At 44.6% G+C, this 9,922-nt stretch overlaps 1 pseudogene; it reads left to right on the top strand.

The window, feature by feature from the left end:
* The first annotated feature begins 3,799 nt into the window (after positions 1-3,799).
* On the top strand, positions 3,800-6,391 carry LOC124993760 (cleavage and polyadenylation specificity factor subunit 7-like; annotated as a pseudogene).
* The last annotated feature ends 3,531 nt before the right edge of the window (positions 6,392-9,922 follow it).

The following is a 9,922-nucleotide window of genomic DNA, read 5'->3' as shown; positions in this document are numbered from 1 at the left end:
TTTTGATATTCAAGTTTTTTTTTTTTTTGATACTGTGAATTGAACTTGGGCGCTTGACCACTGAGACACATCCCCAACCCTATTTTGTATTTTATTTAGAGACAGGATCTCACAGAGTTGCTTAGCGCCTCGCTTTTGCTGAGGCTGGCTTTGAACTCACAATCCTCCTGCGTCAGCCTTGCGAGCCTCTGGGATTACAGGCATGTGCCACTGTGCCTGGGTTCAAGTCATTTTAAGTGTCTTTTGAACTAAAGAAAACCAACCAACCAATCAAACAAACAAAACCCCTATTGACCTGCATTTAATGTAAATGGGTCAAAAACCATTTTTCTTTAGATCAAAAACCAAAGGATTACCCCTTCACCATTGCTGTTTCCTTAATATTGCCTTTTTAATTACTTAGGCATGATTTTTGTCCCTAATAAGATAGACATAAAATGACGACTTAGTGTAATTACTCCAGTGAGTTGCCACTCGCACAACATGTTCCATTCTCAGTGTAATTTGTTGCTTGTAAATAGTAGTGTTTCTTAGTGGACTTCATGGGGACAGGTAGTGCTATCAACAGAACTGTGGCCCCTACAAATTCATATGTTGAAGCCCTAATCCCAAGTGTGACTGAATTTGGAGACAGAGTCGATAAGAGGTAATTGAGGTTAAATGAGGTTGTCAGGTGGGACCCTGATCTGAAGGGGTTGGTGTTCTTGTAAGTAGAGACACCAGAGAGCTTGCTGTCTCTACCATGTGGGGATTCAGGCAAAAGGTAATCATTTACAAGCCAGGAAGGAGGACCTCACCAGGAACTGAATGAAGCAGAACTTTGATCTTGGACATGTCAGACTCCCAAACTGAGAGGAAAAAAAAATTCTAGAGTTAGAACAGATAATCTGTGAGTCTTTTTCACAGCAACCTGAGCAGACTACTAGATAACTTATCTGACTTGTTCATTATTCTATCTTCTGGGTTTAGAGTATTTTAGTCTCTGAAATACATGTTTGGGAGTAAGATGTACTCTAGTTAGTAAGCATTGATCTAGAGGTTAAATGACTGCTGCATTATTTTACGTTTCCAGAATTTGCTCCATCTTTGCATATGAAGAATTTCACTTAGAAAAAAATTAAGTTCACTGCTGGCATCCCAATAAATGGACTACATGGCACGTGAAATCCACAGTAGCCCTGGTGGTGGAGGGAGCCATGTCATCCATCTCTGTGCAGGTTTAAGTTTAAATTTCTTCTGTGCTGGGCATGGTGGTGCAGGCAAGTAATCCTAGTAACTTGGGAGGCTGAGGCAGGAGGATGCAAATTTCAGGCCAGCCTCAACAATTTAACAAGACCCATAGCAACTTAGTGAAACCCTCTCTAAGATAGATAGATAGATACATGGGATGGGGTATGTAGCTCAATGGTAAGGCGCCCCTGGGTTCAATCCCCAGTACCAAAATAAGTAAATGAAAAACTAAATATAAAATTCTCCATAGGTTAGCAAATCCCTTTATCTGCCCTGTGGTACAGAGTCCAGGAATTTTCCACTGATTTCCCCACAGGGGCTTTCCATGAACATGGCAAACAAAGGAGAGAGGCAATAGCAAGTGAGATCATTCCAAGTGGTTAGGCTGAGGGAGCAGAGAGGCGTCCTGCACACCAGACCCCAGGGACTGTAGACCAGTGACCAATGTGGAGTGGGAACAAATAATAACACTTTTATCTATTTTTTTAAAAAATAAAATGCCTTTTAATGCCATTTCAAATGCCTACAAAGGTGTTCTTTTGGATGTCTCTTTTGTGTAAGATTTATGACCTACACAGAATAGTGCTTTAGTACGTATGCTTAGTTTATGAACAATGGTACATGAATCAGGAATGCATTAACAACGTTTACTTTCTTTCCCTTGTTGAAGTGATGTGATATAAACCATCAAAGGGCACTACTCTTCCTCTGGGATGACAAGGAGGTGGAAGCAAGATAAGAAAGTCCCAAACTAATGGGTTAATAAAAGTTGTCAATCCAATGGCAATGCCAGGAAACTGCCCACTCTCCTCCCTCCGCCTGCTTCCCACCTTCCAGAGGCAGACAGTCATTTACCCTGACTGCAAAATAAGTAAAAAATCATTCTTCTTGAATACTGAACTACCCTGAGAACATTATGGGGTTGTTCAATAGGGCATTTGTCCCCAGCCTTGTAATGACTCCCTGGTTACCCACAGTACAGGGATGCTTCTAGTGACAAGTTTCTCCCACAAAATAGTTGCTTTCATTTTTCTAGGAAAGACTCTATTGGCACTAGCTACCTGGGGGGGGAAAAATCAACCTTTCTTCTCCTTTGAAATATAAATGGTTATCCAAAGCTTACCAGCAATAAGAAAAACTAGCAGAATAAAAGAGATGAATAGAAACAGAAAAATATGACTCTTGAAGAAATAGAATATTAAACAGAAGACAATGTCACCAAAACTCAAATCCTAAAGAGGTTCACATATTAGTGCATCATAAGACAAAAAAAATAAAAAAGGGTGAGGGATATGTATGCAGTCAGAATTTTGAAAATTAAACCTATAATTCCAGAAATAAAAATTTCACAATAAATGAAGTAAATCTCCCAGAACCAAGGACTAAAATACAAAAAGATGAAAACTAGAGAGAACAGATTAAGAGACATTAATGGTCAATCCAGGAAGTACAATTTTCTACTAATAAGAGTAGCAGAAAAAAGAAAATTGATAGGGGAAGGTATTTAAAACACAGTACATGTATTGGACTTCTACTTCCATTGTGATGGAGTAACGTGGACCAGATTCACTCTCTTGCCTTAAACTACTAATAAACACTTGAATGACAGATAGATGAGAGAGAGATTTTAGATATCAGACAATGGCAGCTCAGAACAGTGGTTCCTGAGACAAAGGAAAGAAATGAGATGAGCTTTACCACTGTCCAAGTTGAGTTTGTGGAGAAGACTTAGAGAAGAGGAGTCCAGGTCAGACTGAAGTTGAGGGACAGTTGGGCAGAGTTGAGAATATGGAGCCAGGAGTCCAGGAGGGCTGAGGTAGCTAGATTTCACAGGGCACAGTACCAAAAGAGACAGAGCAGTACAGAGAGAAAGTTCTAGAGAGATACAAAGGGTTCTCACCCAGTATGAAGCTAAATACTAAAGAGTATGTATCTGAGGAAATGGGAAAGAAAGCAAATCCCCTAGAGCTCAAAGAGGGCTGAGCCAGAGTGGAAAATTCTTGTGATTCACAGAGCATCAGGTGGAGCCCCAAGTGGATATTACTCTGAGAGTGAGGCAAAGTCAGTCCTGCATGAGACACTTCTCTAGTTCCACTGGAAAAAGCAAGTCTTGAAAGGACCAACCATTTCCAAGTAACTGCATTCTACAACAAAACTCAAGTATGGGTATAGGAATACAGAAGCCTCCAGCTCATAACAACTGTAAAATTTAGAAAGTAACATTTGGTCAAAAGTTACCAGGCAAGTAGAGAGGCAGGAAAATACAACCCATAATGAGAAGGAAAGCAAATCAACAGAAACAGTAAACAGAAGTAGTAGAATGGGATATTAAAATAGTTATTAAAACACCTTTCATATGTTCAAGAAGATAGAAGAAAGCATTAGTATGTATATATACTTAGTGAATATATTTATAAAACCCAATCTATCATTCAGAGATGAAAAATAGAATGCCTAAGGAGAAAAATACAATGAATCCAGATTAATCACTACTAGATGCTGCAGGAGAAAACAGCAGCTTGAAGATACAGCTATAAAAACTGCTTAAAGTGAAAGACAGAAGGGAAAAATGAATGAAGAAAACCCCAAAAGGAATACCAAAGAGTATGACTGCAACCGTCTAATGTGTGTGTGTGTGTGTGTGTGTGCATGTGTATGTGTGTGTGTGTGTGTGTTGTGTGTGTTTGGGAGTCAGAAAAGAATAAGAAAAAAATTGAAAAGAAAAAAGAATAGTCAATACCTTTTCCAAGTTTATTGAAAACTATAAAGTTACACATTCAAGAAGCTCAATGAGGCCCAAGCACAAAAACAATACAAGCAAAGCTCATCTGAAGAGAGACACCTACCTTCAAATGGAAACAGCCCACTGAATGGGATCAAGCAGGCATCCAGGTAGTGATCAGGACAATCAGCCAAACTAAAGCAACCAGTGGAGCCTACGTTCCCTCACTGCAACCGTGTGAGCAAGATGCCAAAGAGGTGGCCGCTCCTGTTGTTCCTGTTCTCCACAGAGTGGCTGTGCAAGAGTCACTGTGCGTGAGGGAGAATTGTGTCATTGCCATGGCACCCCAAACAAGTCCCTGCCTCTTTATGAACAGGGAGAAAGGAGAGGGAGAGGGACCAGGAGTGGAAAGGTACCAAGCAGAAGTAGGGTGCCTCTACAAGGTCCCCAGTAACCAGGTCTCTGAAGGCCACCTGGCTGAGCAATGCAGATATACTGAGGGGCAAGGCTGACCTGGGCAGGTCTGAGTCCTGGGCTGCAAATCCTTCTAGAAAACGGCAACGTACTGCTGTGCACAAAGTCTGGTGTGAGGAGGGCAGTTTCCCTCATGAGGCCTGTCGGGCTGACCTTTGTAACTTCTGTCACTGTGAGATTTTAACACCACAGTATTTTGGTCTAGAGCCAGACTCCTCCAATGGGGAGCAGAATAGTTGGGGATAAAAGTTGCACTCCCCTTTCTAATGTGTTGGTGGAAATAAATCTGGATATCAGGAGAAAGATCTAAAGTGAAGACAAGTCTGGGGGCCATCATCAAAAAGCACAGCCCAAGAACTCACAGAAATGGAAGAGACCACTAGAGAGAATCACTTAAGGGGAGGTGGGACAACATAGCAAGGGACACCAATATTTAAGTCACAGTTTGTGGAGTGGGTTGATAAGAAGGGCTAGAGGGACAAACAGAACAGCAAATGAGTATTGAATCAGGAGACCTGAGAAGGGAACACAGAATGATGGACACCAAATCCTGTGGAGAAGTTAAATGAGATAAAAGCTACAAAGATTCTAATGGGATGGCAGGGTGGGGGAGCGTTCTGGGGTGAAGATCCTGTTGGTGGACCTCATCTGGACTCACTACCATCCTGCCATATTCCCTCTGCCCATTCCTTGGGCGCAAGATCTTCTTAACAGAACCACGTCAAGAGGAGTATACCAGATTGACATATCTGCTGATAAGGAGTTCAATCAGGATCCCGAGTTCAACCATACAGATCCAGATCAGGTTGAGCTGCATGGCAATGTGGTGTCAACCCTTGAATGACAGAAGCAGCAGCAGTGAGCCACCTCTCCTGTCCCCAGGAGCCATTTCCCAAGCCCAACAACAAGACCCCTGCAATGCTGCATACCTACTGTGGCCTCCATAATAAATGAGCAGCTGTCTATGTGGGCAGTTCCTCCTGGCAGGGCATCTGTGGGAGGAGATGTCATAATGAACATCTTGAACTCTTGGTGGCCATTAGATGGTGACAATGTGGACCTCTGGCAGATGATCCAGATTTTTTGTTCTCTAGGGGTCTATGATGTGGTAGAGTTGGAATTTGCAGAGAATGGAGCAAATGCACAGTTCAAATGGCAGGCTGAGGTGGTGGTGGCCTTTGAATAATCTGTCCACAAATTATTAGAATTCCTGCTCAGAAAAATTCATAGTGGAAAAAAAAAAGTGGATGTGAGGCTGATTAGCCAGCAGAACCTATCACAGTTTGGGGTGCAGATTCAGAAATGTGAGTGTGTCAGAATCCTAAGAGGGGGAATACCTCCACAGACCTACTGCGGACATTCTAGAGTTTCTAGAAGTGGATGGATAGGCCACGCCCCCTGAGAACCTTGTTCCCTCATCTGCTGGGGTGGCTAAGCCCCCCAGCGTGCTGCTGTACTTCATCCACCCTCCTTCAGCTCATTGCCTGGTGGGTCTACCCCGCCTCCAATTCCACCCTCACTACCTCTGTCCCTCCTCCTCCTCCTGGTATCTACTACCAGTATCTAATTTCTTCCTCTCCTTGATTTTCTCCTCATCTGGTTGTCCCTGGGGCCATTCCACATGCCCTTCACCTAAATCTAGTCTTCCTTTCCCCACCAAATGCTACAGTGGGGCCTCTGCCATATACTTACATGAAGGCCTCGGCACCCTAAAACCACCATGGCAACCAAAATTCGAGCCCTTTGCCCTCTGCCATGAGTGAAATCAAATTTGAAGAGCTCATGAAGCAAAACAGAGCAATTTCCAGCAGTGCCAGTTCCAAAGCAGTCTCTGGGGCCAGTGCAGGGGACTCCCGTGAGTGACTGAGACTCACAGTCGCTGCAGTCATCAAACAGTCCTGGGTCACAATGACGAGCATTGCCAGGTCCTCCCTCCTCTCTGAAGAACGGTCTTCGTGGCGTTGAGGACTTGATCAGGACTGAAGGATGGAGGCTGCTCCACCTCTTCCCCTTCCTCCAAACCCCCACTTCTTCCTGCCACCCAGGCTTGACGATGGCTTGGCAGCCCTCCGGAACCCACACCCCTGCTTGCTGCGGGCAAAGAACCTGAAGACTTGGTGTGGTTGGAGGACCCGCAGAGAGAAGGAAGCAACATGTTCAGGCCCTGCTCTCCGTAGAGGATGGTGCTTTGTCCAAAGAAACGTGGGTTTCTGATTCTCCGGGAGCAGTGCAGCGGTGAGGCTGATGGGAAGACTTCCTTCCCAAAGGAAATGGATCCTCCATGCGGGACCTAGGAGAGTGACTGGGTGTGCCAGAATATACCCAGGGTCCTAGCCTCAGCACCAGATCCGATGGGGTCAAGAAGGTCCAGACTCCTTGCTAATATACCACTTCTTGTTTAACTCCTTTATTTTCTCAGCCCTTTGGGGAGGGACCAGGAGAGCAGGAATGACCTTCTGGTAAGCGACTTCTGTCCTTGGCTTCCCCGTCTCACATGACACCGTATTTCCCTGATCTACCAGAGGGCTGAACTCTTTCCACTCCCTGCCGTCCAGCTGTGTCAGTGGACTTGTCCCTCCTAAGCAGAGAAGGCCGTGAAACGCTTGCTTTCTGCCGGGTCACCAGGCAGAGCCAGGAGCCACCCTCTGCTCTTCGTGCTTGTTTACCCTTTCAATGACCAGATCTCTGCAGTGTTCCCTTTCTCTGGGGCTTTTCCACTGAACACAGGGAGCCTTTCTCCCAAGAAGGCTGTTTCCTTGTTTTAGAGGAAGCTACTGCCATTGGGAATTGGGGACATCAGGACCTCAGCAATGACAAACCTTAGAGAAGTACCAGGAGGGAGCAGGAAGGAGGCAAGATGAGCGGGAGATGGCTGACTTCCATAGGTTTTCTTTGTTCAGTTTTTTTTTTTTTTTAATATTTTTTAGTTGTAGATGGACACAATACCTTTATTTTACTTATTTATTTTTATGCGTAGCTGAGAATCGAACCCAGGGCCTCACATGTACTAGGTAAGCGCTCTACCACTGAGCTACAGCCCCAGCCCTCTTTTTTCAGTTTTGGTGTGTGACCTTGCATTCCCCAGGTACATACTTTCACCAAATGTGAGAAAACCCTGCACTAGCAAGCAGGTAAAGTCAAGTCACAAATTTGGTGTCTTTTTTTTTTTTTTTTTTTTTTTTTTTTTGGCACTGGGGATTCAACCCAGGGATGTCTTACCACTTAGCCACATCCCCCGAGTCCTTTTTATTTTTTATTTTCAGGTGAGGTCTCGTTAAGTTGCTTACAGCCTCATTAAGTTGTTGAGGCTGGCCTCAAACTTGTGATCCTCCTGTCTCAGCCTCCTCTGTCACTGGGATTACAGGTATGTGCCATTGCACCCGGGTACCATCTTCTGACTATTTTTTTGAAATATATTTTTTAGTTGTGTGTGAACACAATATCGTTATTTATTTAATTTTATGTGGTGCTAAGGATCGAACCCAGTGCCTCACATGTGTGAGGCAAGCACTGTACCACTGAACTCCAGCCCCAACCCCTATCTTTTGACTATTGATGTAACAGCTTCACTCACTCAGTCTGGAGGTACTTCCTGCCTCTGATAAGGGCAGCTACAATCGCTATTTTCTACACAGGCAAATGGAATTGCTTTCCCCATATCATCCAGATTGTGACGTGGTTGCTGTTGAAGAAGGTGGCAGCAACAGGGTCCTGCAATACCCCTGGGGTGAGGCTATTTCTTCCTGCATCTTTGGGGCATATGATGTCTAATGGGACAGGAGATGGCGTGTGAGGCACAGTGTCAGTGGAGACCCTGTCCCCACCACTTCAGAACATGGCACCCCGCCCAGCTGGCCAAGTGTTGAGTGATGTGCTTGAGAGCAGCTCCGGGTGTCTTTTTAAAATGTACAAAGTAACAAGTAAGGTGACAGTTTAAGGGAATACAATATATAGAATACTAGAAAGGCTGTTGACCTGGAGAATTACTTTCTCCCTATTTTTATTTTGTTTTTACTCAATGATACAGGTTTCAGTGTTATTTCCTGGTAGCAAAAAGGAAAAACAAAAAAACAGGAAAAAAAAAAAAAAAAAAGCCCAGTTTTCAAAAAGGTCAAGGTCCCCCGTTCCCCTATGATTGGTGATTTGCTTGTCTTTCTAGTAGGTTGAAAACTGTACTAAATTTGACAAAGCTGTCAAAAAAAAAAAAAAAAAGTCTAATGGGTTGACACATTAGAAATTAGTAGCCAGATGCAGTGGCCTGAGGAATAAACAGGAAGTGAGAAAACAAAGGAAGACTGGACAAATCTAATTACTTATGAATGACAGCGGAAAGGACAGTTTCTGGAGGAAATGCAGGAGCTATGCTTTTTTAAACGGGAGGGACTCAAGAAGGTGGAAGAGTTGAGAAGGTGCCAGAGGGAGACCCGGGAGTCAGGGGAGAAGGGAAGCCATCCCCAGGGAGAAGGTGTCTTCCACTAAGAGAGGGAAGGAAGAATGGCTGCAGGTGCTGGTGACTTGTAGGTCTTGGTGGGGGGAAGGCGACACCTGGTCTGTCGATGGCTAATATTCTTCTGAGAAGTAGAGGTTGGTGGGAAAACATCTGCTGAAAATGAGAAGTAACAATGCAGAGATTTGTGGGACACGTGAGGTTTTAAACTTCAGCCCAGCTGGGGTTGGAGACCGAAGCTCTGCTTATTGGGACTGTGTGATCCTTCAGGTTTTCTCTAGCAGGACCAGATCTCTCCTCCCGCAACCCCCTGAGCCCTCCTGGACAGAAAAACAGAAACCACTCTGGTGGGGGGGATAGTATTTATTGAGGGCTGGATTTGGTACTAAGCTCTTTTTGCACATCAGGTCATTAAAGCCTCTTCACACCTCTATGACAGACACACTGGTTCTTGGCTCATAGCTGTGAATGCCTCAAGTGTGTAAAGGAAAACCTTCGCACATTCACGGCAGTCAGGAAAACCTGCGGAGAGGAGCATTCTGCTCTGGTCACTTAGGAAAGTGAACAACTGCCCCAAATTGACCTATTGTTACCAAGGGAACCCGTATAGGAGCCTGGTGGTCTGATCCTCTGTGGCGCATTGTGATTGGGCAAGAAGCCTATAAAATGTATAGTTATTCCTGCAATAAATGAGTTTGCAGGCTGCTCACCACAAGCCTGCTCCCACCCACCTTCCGGAGTCTGGGGTCTTGACCCTGTGTCTGAGCTAGCCTGGCAAATTACACTCCATCAAAAAGCAAGATTAAATAACTAGCCCAAGTCCCCAGAGTGATAGCGCCAACATACCAACCCGAGTCATGTCAATGTCAGAAAGCATACTCAGCCTGTGTGCTTTCGAGGTAACAGTCGGGAAGAGATGTGGCCCTCCTGATGGTGTCACTTGGAAACCATCTCTCCCTTTACCAGTGTGCAGTGAGTGTGCATCTGGTCTCAGTCTTCCTTCAAGCTACGTTGAACACAGGCCTTCACATATGTGGCTCCCTTGGCCT

The sequence above is a fragment of the Sciurus carolinensis genome, chromosome 9 (genome assembly GCF_902686445.1).
Source record: "Sciurus carolinensis chromosome 9, mSciCar1.2, whole genome shotgun sequence".
Classification (NCBI taxonomy): Eukaryota; Metazoa; Chordata; class Mammalia; order Rodentia; family Sciuridae; genus Sciurus; species Sciurus carolinensis.
Note: the sequence above shows the minus strand (reverse complement) of the source record. Positions and strands in the feature narration are given on the sequence as shown.